We start from the raw sequence: 15,132 nt of genomic DNA, 5'->3' as shown, positions 1-15,132 counted from the left end.
AATATGTCTGGAGGGCATGATGTGGCCCCCGGGCCGTAGTTTGCCCACCACTGCTCTTAAGCAAAGTAAGCTGTCATAGGATAAGTGGGAAGATCCTCTTATGGATCCAGGGACGGCTCTAGGCACCAGCAAAGCAAGCACGTGCTTGGGGCAGCCCATTTGCAGGGGCGGCAGGGATCCAGCATGGGAGCTGAGAACCAACAGGGGGCCCTGGGAACTGTAGTTCCTTGGTTAGCTCCCTGCCTATAGAGCCAGCCCTGGAGCAGGGAAAGAACTATATTTCCCAGCATTCCCTTGGCCACTACCAACAGGAAAGAGGGGGAGGGAGTGAAGTAGCTGAGACCTCATGCTGCAGCCTGCTATGAATGGAGAGCTGCAATCTGAAGGGCAGGGATACCATATTTTAACATTCAAAAAATAGGACACTCCACAGGGAGGGAGGGTAGCCCCACCCTGCCACCATCCACCCCCTCTGACTGCCCCACACAGAAACCCCAACCCATCCAACACCCCCTGCATCCTGTCCCCTGATCACCCCCTTCTGGGACCCCTGCCCCCCAGGATCCCACCGCCTATTTAAGCCTCCCTTCTCCTTGTCCCCAACTGCCCCCTCCTGAGACCGCCCCAACTTCCCCCCTAGGACCCCACACCTACCTGTCCCCTGACAAATCCCCGGGACTCCCATGCCTATCCAACCGCTGCCTGTCTCCTGACTGCCCCCCCCAACCCTGACCCATCTAACCCCCCCTTCTCCCTGCCCCTGACTGCCCCCCCGAACCTCCGCCCCATCCAATCCCCCAACCCCCTTACCGTGCCACTCAGACCAGCATGTCTGGCTCCGCACAGCGCCAGATACACTGCTGCATACATGCTGCCATGCTCCCCTGTGGAGCCACAGCCCCCTTACCCCCCCCCCCCCCAGCACCTGCCTTCCAGATTTGAACACCTCAAAATTCAGGAGTGCTCAAGCTCAGTTTGGGCAGCTGTTACTTCATTTCTCCCAAATCAAATATACTGATCCACTATAACTTGCTGTAGAAAAAGTAGGATAAAATTGAGCAAGAAATGCTTCCCAGTGGTTATTAGGACTGGAATTGCTATTTTCAACAGCCATTGCCTTTTTGTTTGTTTGTTTGTTTGTTTAAAAGGAAGACAGTGATATTGCATTGGCAAATTCCCCATAGAAAGAAAGAGTGGAAGAAAAGAATAATAAAGGCACCTCAACTTTTCCTCATTTATGTAGGACAGTCTTATAATATGCATCCAGATATCCTCCAATCACACAAGCTGAAAATTGTTCCACTTTACTGCAGTTCTGTAACCATATGGGAACCAATCCTGTCTGTGTTCTGTGCACCTCTAAAATTCATGCTGAATGACCTGCCGTGGGAGCGAGTTACCAGTGACCCAGGGCTGCTGCGGAAGGAGGGTGCAGGTGGGGGAGGGGGGAGAGAGCCCAGGGCTGGGGCGGCAGGAGATGTATGTGGGAGGCAATGGTGAGGGGGAATGAGGGAGTCCAGAGCTGGGGCGGCAGGGGGCGTGGGTGGGTGGGTGGGTAGAGGCCAAGGCTGGGGCAGCAGGGGGGTGCGGCGAGGAGCCCAGGGCTGGGGCAGGGGGCAGCCAAAATTTTTTTTGCTTGGGGCGGCAAAAAACCTAGAGCCAGCCCTGCATGGATCAGTAATGAGTTAAAAGACAGGAAACAAAGGGTAGGAACGAATGGGTCAGTTTTCAGAATGAAGAGAAGTAAATAGTGGTGTCCCTCAGGGAGCAGATCTGGGACCACTGCTGTTCAACATGTTCCTAAATGTTCTGGGAAAAGGGGTAAACAGTGAGGTTGCAAAAGTTGTAGACGATACAAAATTACTCAAGAGAATTAAGTCCAAAGCAGACTGCAAAAAGTTACAAAGGGATCTCACAAAACTGGGTGACTGGGCAACACAATGGTAGATGAAATTCAATGTTGATAAATGCAAAGTAATGCACATTAGAAAACATAATCCCAAGTATACATACAAAATGATGGGATCTAAATTAGTTGGTACCACTCAAGAAAGAGATCTTGGAGTCGTTGTGGATAGTTCTCTGAAAACATCTGCTCAATGTGCAGCAGCAGTCAAAAAAGATAACATAATGTTATGAACCTTTAGAAAACGGATAGATAATAAGACAGAAAAGATCATAATGCCACTATATAAATCCAGGGTACACCTTGAGTGGTGTGTGCAGTTCTGGACGCCCTATCTCAAAAAAGATATACTAGAATTGGAAAAGGTACAGAGAAGGGCAACAAAAATGATTAAGGGTATGGAACAGTTTCCCTATGAGGAGAGATTGAAAAGACTGGGACTGTTCAGCTTGGAAGAGACGACTAAGGAGAGATATGATAGAGGTCTAAAATCATGAATGATGTGGAAAAAGTGAATAAGAACATAAGAACAGCCATACAGGGTCAGACCAAAGGTCCATCTAGCCCAGTATCCTGTCTTCCAACAGTGGCCAATGCCAGGTGCCCCAGAAGGAATGAACAGAACAGGTAATCATCAAGTGATCCATTCCCTGTCGCTCATTCACAGCTTCTGGCAAATAGAGGCTAGGGACACCATCCCTGTCCATCCTCACTAATAGCCATTGATGGACCTATCCTCCATGAACTTATCTAGTTCTTTTTTGAACCCTGTTATAGTCTTGGCCTTCACAACATCCTTTGGCAAGGAGCTCCACAAGTTGACTATGCGTTGTGTGAAAAAAAATACTTCCTTGTGTTTGTTTTAAACCTGCTGCCTATTCATTTAATTTGGTGACCCCTAGCTTTGTGTTATGAGAAGGAGTAAATAACACTTCCTTATTTACTTTCTCCACATCAGTCATGATTTTATAGACCTCAATCATACCTCTCTTTTCCGACCTGAAAAGTCCCAGTCTTATTAATCGCTGCTCGTACGAAGCCGTTCCATACTCCTAATCATTTTTGTTGCACTTTTCTGAACCTTTTCCAATTCCAATATATCTTTTTTTAAATGGGGCAACCACATCTGCACACAGTATTCAACATGTGGGCACACCATGGATTTATATGGAGGCAATATGATATTTTCTGTCTTATTTATCTATCCCTTTCTTAGTGATTCCCAACGTTCTGTTCGCTTTTTTGACTGCTGCTGCACATTGAGTGGATGTTTTCAGAGAACTATCCACAATGACTCTAAGATCTCTTTCTTGAGTGGTAACAGCCAATTTAGGCCCCATCATTTTATATATATAGCTGGGATTATGTTTTCCAATGTGCACTACTTTGCATTTATCAACATTGAATTTCATCTGCCATTTTGTTGCCCAGTCACCCAGTTTTGAGAGATCCTTTTGTATCTCTTCACGGTCTGCCTGGGACTTAACTATCTTGAGCAATTTTGTATCATCTGCAAATTTTGCCATCTCACTGTTTACCTCTTTTTCCAGATCATTTATGAATATATTGAAGAGGACTGGGCCCAGTGCAAACCTCTGGGGGACACCATTATTTACCTTTCTCCATTCTGAAAACTGACCATTTATTCCTATGCTTTGTTTCCTATCTTTTAACCAGTTACCAATCCATGAGGGGACCTTCCCTCTTATCCCATGACAGCTTACTTTGCTTAAGAGCCTTTGGTAAGGGACGTTGTCAAAGGCTTTCCGAAAATCTAAGTACACTATATCCACTGCATCCCCCTTGTCCACATTCTAGTAGTGAGGCGTGATTTCCCTTTATAAAAACCATGTAAACTCTTCCCCAACAACTTATGTTCATCTATGTGTCTGACAATTTTGTTCTTTACTATAGTTTCAACCAGTTTGCCTGGGACAGAAGTCAGGCTTATCGGCCTGTAATTGCCGGGATCACCTCCAGAACCTTTTTAAAATTGGTGTCATATCAGATATCCTCCAGTCATTTGGTACAAAAGCTGAATTAAATGGTAGGTTACAGACTACAGTTAGTAGTTCTGCCATTTCACATTTGAGTTCCTTTGGAACTCTTGGGTGAATACCATCTGGTTCTGGTGATTTATTACTGTTTAGTTAATCAATTTGTTCCAAAACCTCCTCTAATGACATCTCAATCTGGGACAGTTCCTCAGATTTGTCACCTAAAAAGAATGACTCAGGTTTGGGAATCTTCCTCACATCCTCAGCCATGAAGACTGACGCAGATAATTCATTTAGTTTCTCTGCAATGGCCTTATCATCCTTGAATGCTACTTTAGCATCTCACTGGTTGTTTAGCAGGCTTCCTGCTTCTGATGCACTTAAAAAAAATTTGCTATTACTTTTTGAGTCTTTGGCTAGCTGTTCTTCAAATTCTTTTTTGGCCTTCCTAATTGTATTTTTACACTTAATTTGCTAGAGTTTATGTGCATTTCTATTTTCCTCACTAGGATTTAACTTCCACTCTTTAAAGGATGCCTTTTTGCCTCTCACTGCTTCTTTTACTTTGTTGTTTAGCCACAGTGGCACTTTTTTGGTTCTCTTATTTTGTTTTTTAATTTGGGGTATACATTTAAGTTGAACCTCTATTATGGTGTCTTTAAAAAGTTTCTGTGCAGCTTGCAGGGATTTTACTTTTGGTACTGTACCTTTTAATTTCTCTTTAATTAACCTCCTCATTTTTGTTCAGTTCCCTTTTCTGAAATTAAATGCTACAGTGTTGGGCTGCTGTGGTGTTTTCCCCGCCACAGGGATGTTAAATTTAATTATATTATGGTCACTGTTACCAAGCGGTCCAGCTATGGTGTAAATCCTGTGTTCCACTTAGGACTAAATCAAGAATTGCCTCTCTTCTTGTGGGTTCCAGGACTAGCTGCTCCAAGAAGCAGTCATTTAAGGTTCCAAGAAACTTTATCTCTGCATCCTGTCCTGACACGACATGTACGCAGTCAATATGGGGATAGTTGAAATCCCCCATTATTATTGAGATTTTTATTTTAATAGCCTCTCTAATCTCCGTGAGCATTTCACAGTCACTATCACCATCCTGGTCAGGTGGTCGATAATGTATCCCTACAGTTATATTCTTACTATCCATAGAGATTCTATGGTACAATTTGGTTCATTTAAGATTTTTACTTCATTTGATTCTATGCTTTCTTTCACATATAATGCCACTCCCCCACCAGCACGACCTGTTCTGTCCTTCCAATATATTTTGTATCCTGGTATTACTGTGTCCCATTGATTATCCTCACTCCACCAAGTTTCTGTGATGCCTATTATATCAATATCCTCATTTAAAACGAGGCACTCTAGTTCACCCATCTTACTAGTTAGACTTCTAGCACTGATATATAAGCACTTTAAAAACTTGTCACTTTTTAGCTGTCTGTCATTATGTGGTGTAATTGAATGGGACTCTTTTTCATTCGACTGTTTCTCATCAGATCCTACCTGTATTTTATCATCTTCCATCCTCTCCTCCTTACTAAGACATAGAGAATATCCATTAATAGATCCTCCTCTAAGGGATGTCTCTGCCCAAATCACATGCTCCTCCAGACCTGTTGGCTTTCCCCCAGCCCTTAATTTAAAAACTGCTCTATGACCTTTTTAAGTGCCAGCAATCTGGTTCCATTTTGGTTTAGGTGGAACCCATCCTTCCTGTATAGGCTCCCCCTTTCCCAAAAGTTTTCCCAGTTCCTAATAAATCTAAACCCCTCCTCCCAACACCATAGTCTCATCCACACATTGAGACCCTGCAGTTCTGCCTGTCTAACTGGTCCTGCGTGTGGAACTGGAAGCATTTCAGAGAATGCTGCCATGCAGATCCTGGACCTAGCAGCCTAAATTTGGCCTCCAGGACCTCTCTCCTATCCTTCCCTATGGGTATGTCTACACTACGAAATTAGGTCGAATTTATAGAAGCCGGTTTTATAGATATCGGTATTATACAGTCGATTGTGTGTGTCCCCACATAAAATGCTCTAAGTGCATGAAGCTGGCAGACCGCGTCCACAGTACCAAGGCTAGTGTCGACTTCTGGAGCGTTGCACTGTGGGTAGCTATCCCACAGTTCCCGCAGTCTCCGCCGCCCATTGGAATTCTGGGTTGAGATCCCAATGCCTGATGATGCAAAACAGTGTCGCGGGGGTTTCTGGGTACATGCCGTCAGGCCCCTCCCCCTCCGTCAGAGCAATGGCAGACAATCAATTCGCGCCTTTTTACCTGGGTTACCTGTGCAGACAACATACCACGGCAAGCATGGAGCCCGCTCAGCTCACCGTCACCATATGTCATCTGGGTGCCGGCAGAGGTGGTACTGCATTGCTACACAGCAGCAGCTAATTGCCTTTTGGCAGTAGACGGTGCAGTATGACTGGTAGCCTTCATCGGCTATCTGGGTACTGGCAGACGTGGGGCTGCATTGCTACACAGCAGCAGCCCCTTGCCTTTTGGCAGTAGATGGTGTATTACGACTGGTATCTGTCGTCGTCATACTCCAGTTCAATCATAGGCACCTGGGCAGACATGCTTTGTCTCCTGGAGACTCAGTCCTGCCGGCAGTCCTATTGAACCGTCTTGACGATGATGGCTAGCAGTCGTAGTACAGTATCTTCTGCCAAGCACCCAGAAGATGCTGAGGGCTATCATTCATGCTGCACCGTCTGCTGCCAGCTTAAGATGTAAAAAATAGATCATAGAATCATAGAATATCAGAGTTGGAAGGGACCTCAAGAGGTCATCTAGTCCAACCCCCTGCTCAAAGCAGGACCAATTCCCAACTTAATCAACACAGCCAGGGCTTTGTCAAGCCAGGCCTTAAAAACCTCCAAGGAAGGAGACTCCACCACCTCCCTAGGTAACGCATTCCAGTGTTTCACCACCCTCCTAGAGAAATAGTTTTTCCTGATATCCAACCTGGACCTCCCCCACTGCAACTTGAGACCATTGCTCCTTGTTCTGTCATCTGCCACCACTGAGAACAGCCGAGCTCCATCCTCTTTGGAACCCCCCTTCAGGTAGTTGAAGGCTGCTATCAAATCCCCCCTCATTCTTCTCTTCTGGAGACTAAACAATCCCAGTTCCCTCAGCCTCTCCTCATAAGTCATGTGCTCCAGACCCCTAATCATTTTTGTTGCCCTCCGCTGGACTCTTTCCAATTTTTCCACATCCTTCTTGTAGTGTGGGGCCCAAAACTGGACACAGTATTCCAGATGAGGCCTCACCAATGTCGAATAAAGGGGAACGATCACGATCCTCGATCTGCTGGCAGTGCCCCTACTTATACAGCCCAAAATGCCGTTAGCCTTCTTGGCAACAAGAGCACACTGTTGACTCATATCCAGCTTCTTGTCCACTGTGACCCCTAGGTCCTTTTCTGAAGAACTGCTACCTAGCCATTCGGTCCCTAGTCTGTAGCAGTGCATGGGATTCTTCCGTCCTAAGTGCAGGACTCTGCACTTGTCCTTGTTGAACCTCATCAGGTTTTTTTCGGCCCAATCCTCTAATTTGTCTAGGTCCCTCTGTATCCGATCCCTACCCTCTAGTGTATCAACCACGCCTCCTAGTTTAGTGTCATCTGCAAACTTGCTGAGAGTGCAGTCCACACCATCCTCCAGATCATTAATAAAGATATTAAACAAAACCGGCCCCAGAACCGACCCTTGGGGCACTCCGCTTGAAACGGGCTGCCAACTAGACATGGAGCCATTGATCACTACCCGTTGAGCCCGACGATCTAGCCAGCTTTCTATCCACCTTACAGTCCATTCATCCAGCCCATACTTCTTTAACTTGGCGGCAAGAATACTGTGGGAGACCGTATCAAAAGCTTTGCTAAAGTCAAGGAATAAATAGATGGACCAGATTTGTTCTGTATTAATTTGCTTCCCCCTCCCTCCGTGAAATCAACGGCCTGCTAAACCCAGGGTTTTGAGTTCAATCTTTGGGGGGGCCATTCTGTGTGACAGTTGTTTGTGTTTCTCCCTGATGCACAGCCACATTTGTTGATTTTAATTCCCTGTACCTGTACGCCATGTTGTCAGTCGCTCCTCCCTCCCTCCGTCAGTTTCGCGCCTTTTTTCAGACCAGACGCCATAGCACTGGGATCATGGAGCCCGCTCAGATCACTGCGGCAATTATGAGCACTATGAACACCACGTGCATTGTCCTGGAGTATATGCAGAGCCAGGACATGCCAAAGCAAAACCAGGACCAGCCGATGAGGCAATTGCAGCGCGGCGACGAGAGTGATGAGGAAATTGACATGGACACAGCCCTCACACAAGGTACGGGCCCCAGCAATGTGCAAATCATGGTGTTACTGGGGCAGGTTCATGCCGTGAAATGCCGATTCTGGGCCCAGGAAACAAGCACAGACTGGTGGGACCACATCGTGTTGCAGGTCTGGGACGATTCCCAGTGGCTGTGAAACTTTCGCATGCGTAAGGGCACTTTCATGGAACTTTGTGACTTGCTTTCCCCTGCCCTGAAGTGCCAGAATACCAGGATGAGAGCAGCCCTCACAGTTGAGAAGCAAGTGGCAATAGCCCTGTGGAAGCTTGCAACGCCAGACAGCTACCGGTCAGTCGGGAATCAATTTGGAGTGGGCAAATCTACTGTGGGGGCTGCTGTGATCCAAGTTGCCAGGGCAATCAAAGACCTGCTGATATCAAGGGTAGTGACTCTGGGAAACGTGCAGGCCATAGTGGATGGCTTTGCTGCAATGGGATTCCCAAACTGTGGTGGGGCGATAGACGGAACCCATATCCCTATCTTGGCACCGGAGCACCAAGCCACCGAGTACATAAACCGCAAGGGGTACTTTTTAATGCTGCTGCAAGCCCTGGTGGATCACAAGGGACGTTTCACCAACATCAACATGGGATGGCCGGGAAAGGTACATGATGCTCGCATCTTCAGGCACTCTGGTCTGTTTCTAAAGCTGGAGGAAGGGACTTTCTTCCTGGACCAGAAAATAACCGTTGGGGATGTTGAAATGCCTATTGTGATCCTTGGGGACCCAGCCTACCCCTTAATGCCATGGCTCATGAAGCCGTACACAGGCAGCCTGGACAGTAATCAGGACCTGTTCAACTACAGGCTGAGCAAGTGCCGAATGGTGGTGGAATGTGCATTTGGAGGTTTAAAAGCGCGCTGGCGCAGCTTACTGACTCACTCAGACCTCAGCGAAAAGAATATCCCCATTGTTATTGCTGCTTGCTGTGCACTCCATAATATCTGTGAGAGTAAGGGGGAGACATTTATGGTGGGGTGGGAGGTTGAGGCAAATCGTCTGGCTGCTGATTACGCGCAGCCAGACACCAGGGCGGTTAGAAGAGTACACCAGGGCGTGGTGCACATCAGAGAAGCTTTGAAAACAAGTTTTGTGACTGGCCAGGCTACGGTGTGAAAGTTCTGTTTGTTTCTCCTTGATGAACCCTCTGCCTCCCCACCCGGTTCACTCTAATTCCCTGTAAACCAACCACCGCACCCTCCCCTCCCCCCTTCGAGCACCGCTTGCAGAGGCAATAAAGTCATTGTTACTTCACATTCATGCATTCTTTATTAATTCATCACACAACTAGGGGGATAATTGCCAAGGTAGCCCAAGAGGGGTGGGGGAGGAGGGAAGGAAAAGGACACACTGCAGTTTAAAACTTTAAAACTTTAACACTTATTGAAGGCCAGCCTTCTGATGCTCGGGCAATCATCTGGGGTGGAGTGACTGGGTGACCGGAGGCCCCCCCACCGTGTTCTTGGGCATCTGGGTGAGGAGACAATGGGACTTGGGGAGGAGGGCTGTTGGTTACACAGGGCATGTAGTCTCTACTCCTGCTGCCTTTCCTGCAGCTCAACCATATGGTGGAGCATATCAGTTTGATGCTCCAGCAGCTGGAGCATCGACTCTTGCCTTCTGTCTGCAAGCTGACACCACCTATCATCTTCAGCCCGCCACTTGCTCTGTTCATCCTGCGATTCAGCCCACCACCTCTCCTCTCGTTCATATTGTGCTTTTCTGTAGTCTGACATTGACTGCCTCCACGCATTCTGCTGTGCTCTTTCAGGGTGGGAGGGCATTTGGAGCTCTGTGAACATATCATCCCGAGTCTGCCATTTTTTCCTTCTAATCTTTGCTAGCCTCTGTGAAGGAGAAACATTTGCAGCTGGTGGAGGACAAGGGAGAGGTGGTTAAAAAAGACACATTTTAGAGAACAATGGGTACACTCTTTCACGTTAAATTTTGCTGTTCACATTACACAGCACATGTGCTTTCGTTACAAGGTCACATTTTTCCTCTTATATTGAGGTTCTGCCGGTTTGGTGTGAGAGATCACTCACACGGTACCAGGCAACGGAATTCAGCTTGCAGGCACCCATGGTAAGCCACAGTCTTTTGGCTTTTTTAACCCTCATAACATGTGGGAATGGTTTCAAACAGTAGCACCCTCATTTCCCATACCAAGGACCCGTTGGGTTGGCCATTTAAAATGGGTTTGCAATGTAAAAGGAGGGGCTGGGGTTTCCCGGTTAACATGCAGCACAAACCCAACTACCCCCCCCACACACACACAATTCTCTGGGATGATCCCTTCACCCCCACCGCGTGGCTAACAGCGGGGAACATTTCTGTTCAGCCGAGCAGGAACAGGCACCTCTGAATGTCCCCTTAATAAAATCACCCCATTTCAACCAGGTGACCGTGAATGATATCACTCTCCTGAGGATAACAAAGAGAGATAAGGAATGGATGTTGTCTGCATGCCAGCAAACACCGGGACCATACGCTGCCATGCTTTGTTATGCAATGATTCCAGACTATGTGCTACTTGCCTGGAGTGGTAAAGTGTCCTACCATAGCAGACGGGATAAGGCAGCCCTCCCCAGAAACCTTTTGCAAAGGCTTTGGGAGCACATGAAGGAGAGCTTTCTGGAGATGTCCCTGGAGGATTTCCACTCCATCCACATACACGTTAACAGACTTTTCCAGTAGCTGTACTGGCCGTGACTGCCAGGGCAAATTAATCATTAAACACGCTTGCTTTTAAACCATGTGTATATTTACAAAGGTACAGTCACCAGAGGTCCCTTGTGTGCCCTCAGGGTCTGGGAGCACACCTTGGGTGAGTTCAGGGGTTACTGGTTCCAGGTCCAGGGTGATAAACATATCCTGGCTGTTGGGGAAACCGGTTTCTCCGCTTCCTTGCTGTGAGCTATCTTCATTGTCTTCATCATCATCTTCTGCGTACCCCGAACCCGCTTCCTTGTTGCGTGTTTCTCCATTGACCGAGTCAAAGCACACAGTTGGGGTAGTGGTGGCTGCACCCCCTAGAATGGCATGCAGCTCCGCGTAGAAGCGGCATGTTTGCGGCTCTGCCCCAGACCTTCTGTTTGCCTCTCTGGCTTTGTGGTAGGCTTGCCTTAGCTCCTTAATTTTCACGTGGCACTGCTGTGCATCCCTGTTATGGCCTCTGTCCTTCATGGCCTTTGAGACCTTTTGTAATATTTTGCCATTTCGTTTACTGCTACGGAGTTCAGCTAGCACTGATTCGTCTCCCCATATGGCAAGCAGATCCTGTACCTCCCGTTCTGTCCATGCTGGAGCTCTTTTGCGATCTTGGGACTCCATCATGGTTACCTGTGCTGATGAGCTCTGCATGGTCACCTGTGCTCTCCACGCTGGGCAAATAGGAAATGAAATTCAAAAGTTCGCGGGGCTTTTCCTGTCTACCTGGTCAGTGCATCTGAGTTGAGAGTGCTGTCCAGAGCGGTCACAATGAAGCACTGTGGGATAGCTCCTGGAGGCCAATAACGTCGAATTCCGTCCACACTACCCCAAATCCGACCCGCAAAGGCCGATTTTAGCGCTAATCCCCTCGTTGGAGGTGGAGTAAAGAAACCGGTTTAAATGGCCCTTTAAGTCGAAAGAAAGGGCTTCGTCCTGTAGACGTGTCCAGGCTTAATTCGATTTAACCCTGCTAAAGTCGACCTAAACTCGTAGTGTAGACCAGGCCTATGTCACCGGTACCTACATATACCACAACAACCGGCTCCTCCCCAGCACTACACATAAGTCTGTCTAGATGTCTTGAGAGATCCGCAACCTTCACATCAGGCAGGCAAGTCACCATGTGGTTCTACCGGTCATCGCAAACCCAGCTGTCTATGTTTCTAATGATTGAATCCCCCATAACTAATACCTGTCTCTTCCTAATAACTGGAATTCCCTCCCCTGGAGAAGTATCCTCAGTGCGAGAGGATACCACAACATCATCTGGAAGGAGGGTCCCAACTATGGGATCATTTCCCTCTGCTCCAGTTGGATGTTCTCCTTCCCTGCGACTTTCATCCTCCTCAACAGCACAGAGGCTGTCAGACCGGGGGTGGGACCGTTCTACTGTGTCCCGGAAAGTCTCATCTCTGTACCTTTCTGTCTCCCTCAGCTCCTCCAGCTCAGCCACCATAGTCTCCAAAGCACCGAATGCACACATACTCCACCTGCCCATAGAGCAGGTAATCATACATGCTGCATTGGGTGCAATAAACTGGATAGCTCCCACTCTGTTGCTGGACTTCTGCCTGAATTATCTTTTTACTCCTGAAGCTCATTCCTCTGTTGTTGTTTTGATTTTATCGGGGGGGGGGCGGTGTTTGGCTTTAAGTTTAAAGAATGTTAAGTGTATCTAGCCCCCTGGCTCTCACTCCCTTGCAAAACTCCCCTGATAGCTGCTCCTGTTCACTAGCTCCTCTGGTTGCTTAGGAGCAGGCTTTTTAAAGCCCTGGTCTTCCTGAGCAGTCCCATCCCCTGATTAAGGGTTGATAGTTGCTACAGGGCTTAGGGATCAAAACCTCATTAAGAAGCTCTCAGCCTTGCCTAGCAGGCCGCTAGGCTCAGCACACACATGGTCAGCACACTGTCCCCCAAACAAACAGACCACACAGTATATTTCAGTCAAGCAGCAAACACATCACAAACATACACACTACAGACAACAAACTTACCCCAAAGGTCACGTAATTGCTCCTCCTTCACCTGGAGCACTCTCTCACGAAACTCCCCTGTTAGCCGCTCCCGTTCGCTAGCTGAATAAGGAAGTATCATTTACTCCTTAACATAACATAAGAACCCAGGTCACCCAATGAAATTTATAGGCAGTAGGTTTAAAACAAACAAAAGGAAGTACTTCTTGACACAATGGAGAGTTAACCTGTGGAACTCATTGCCAAGGGATGTTGTGAAGGCCAAAACTATAATGGGGTTAAAAAAATAATTAGTTAATGGAGGATAGGTCCATCAATGGCTATTAGCCAAGATAGTCAGGGATGCAGCCCCATGCTCTGGGTGTCCTTGGCCTCTGACTGCCAGAAGCTGGGAGTGGACGACAGGATGGATCAGTCAAGTCAATGATTGCCTTTTCTGTTCATTTCCTCTGGGGCACCTGGCATTGGCCACTGTTGAAAGACAGGATACTGGGCTAGATGGACCATTGTTCTCTCCCAATATGGCCGTTCTTATGTTCTTACATTTGCCAGTGGGTTTCACAGATGTTTATTGACAACAGACAAATGGTGAGGAATCTTGGGTTCCATTCCAGCTCTGGAAGGGAGTGTGCTCTAGTGGGCACAGATTCTTCTGCCCATTTCCCCACAAGCTTCACCCTAATCTTCCCCCTCTTCTCCAAACTGTCCCAGCCTCTCCTATAACTGTAATAATGACTGGCCTAGACAAAATAAATCAAACTTCTGTTCTCCCTGTCACCTAACACAAGAACAATGAGACATTCAATGGCACTGAAAGGTGGCAAATTAAAAACCAATACAAGGAAATATTTTTTTCACACAACATGTGATTAGACCATGAAATTTATTGACAGAGGTAGTTGTTGAAGCCAAACATTAGCAAGATTCAAAGAGGGACTGGACATTTATATGGATAACAAAAATATCCAGTTATAACAGTAAAGCCTACAAAAATTGGAAGGAACATAAACTTCCCTGTTTCAGGGCTTAAACCATCCCTGGGGGCAGATTATCTCACATTTGCCTCTTGCAGTTTTCTTATCCCTGCCTCTGAAGTGTCTGTTTCTGGCCACTGTCAAAGGCAAGGATGGCAGACTAGATGGCCCACTGGGCTGATCCAGTCTGGCAAGCTCAGTGACCCTGCAAACACATTTTCAATTCATAATCAAACACATAGGGCGATAATTTAGAACCCAAGGCCACAGATTGGGTACTGCTGTGGTAGGGGGTACTGTGCTGGTAGTGCTGTGGATAAGCCATAGGGCTCACTCTGTTCTCTAATCAGTAATGATCTCAATGCCCCAGTGTAATTCTAGGGCCCACTGTGCTGCAGGGAGTGGTGTGGGTTACTCAGTAGGGGATATTCTCCCCTTGGAATTAGTACTGGCCCCATTGCCTCAGCATGATGCTGTTGGAGGTTAAGTCTTTCACAAAACATTTTTCTTGAGTCCTTGTAGTCCAAAGATACCCTATCCCTTTGCCCAAGTCAGGGTGTTAACCCTCATACTCAAATCCCAACTCAGATTATTTTAGTCTCAATCATAGAATCATAGAAGATAGGGTTGGAAGAGACCTCAGGAGGTTATCTAGTCCAACCATTTGCTTAAAGCAGGACCAACACCAACTAAATCATCCCAGCCAGGACTTTGTCAAGCTGGGCCTTAAAAACCTCTAAGGATGGCAATTCCACCACCTCCCTAGGTAACCCATTCCAGTGCTTCACCACCCTCCTAGTGAAATAGTGTTTCCTAATATCCAACCTGGACCTCCCCCACTGCAACTTGAGACCATTGCTCCTTGTTCTGTCATCTGCCACCCCTGAGAACAGCCAAGCTCCATCCTTTTTGGAATCCCCCTTTAAGTAGTTGAAGGCTGCTATCAAATCCCCCCTCACTTTTTTCTTCTGCAGACTAATCAAACCCAGTTCCCTCAGCCTCTCCTCATAAGTCATGTGCCCCAGCCCCCTGAGAGATTCATCATCCCTAAAAATTTTCCTGCAGCTTCTATTGGAAACAGTATTCCACTGAACCTCCTATCCTAAGTCATTACACAGCATTGTTGTTGGATTGTTAAACAGTTGTTGTGCCCCACCTCAGAGAAGGGTGCACTTTAGAGGAGTGCACTGGGGGTGATGAGTATGTGGAA

General features: G+C 47.2%; 1 protein-coding gene across 2 annotated transcripts in view; it reads left to right on the top strand.

Moving 5' to 3' along the window:
* LRRC23 (leucine rich repeat containing 23) overlaps positions 1 to 15,132 on the top strand; it is a 28,341-nt gene that overhangs the window by 11,262 nt on the left and 1,947 nt on the right. The window lies entirely within an intron of this gene.

The sequence above is a fragment of the Malaclemys terrapin genome, chromosome 1 (genome assembly GCF_027887155.1).
Source record: "Malaclemys terrapin pileata isolate rMalTer1 chromosome 1, rMalTer1.hap1, whole genome shotgun sequence".
Taxonomy (NCBI): domain Eukaryota; kingdom Metazoa; phylum Chordata; order Testudines; family Emydidae; genus Malaclemys; species Malaclemys terrapin.
This window is presented reverse-complemented; position numbering and strand designations above follow the sequence as displayed.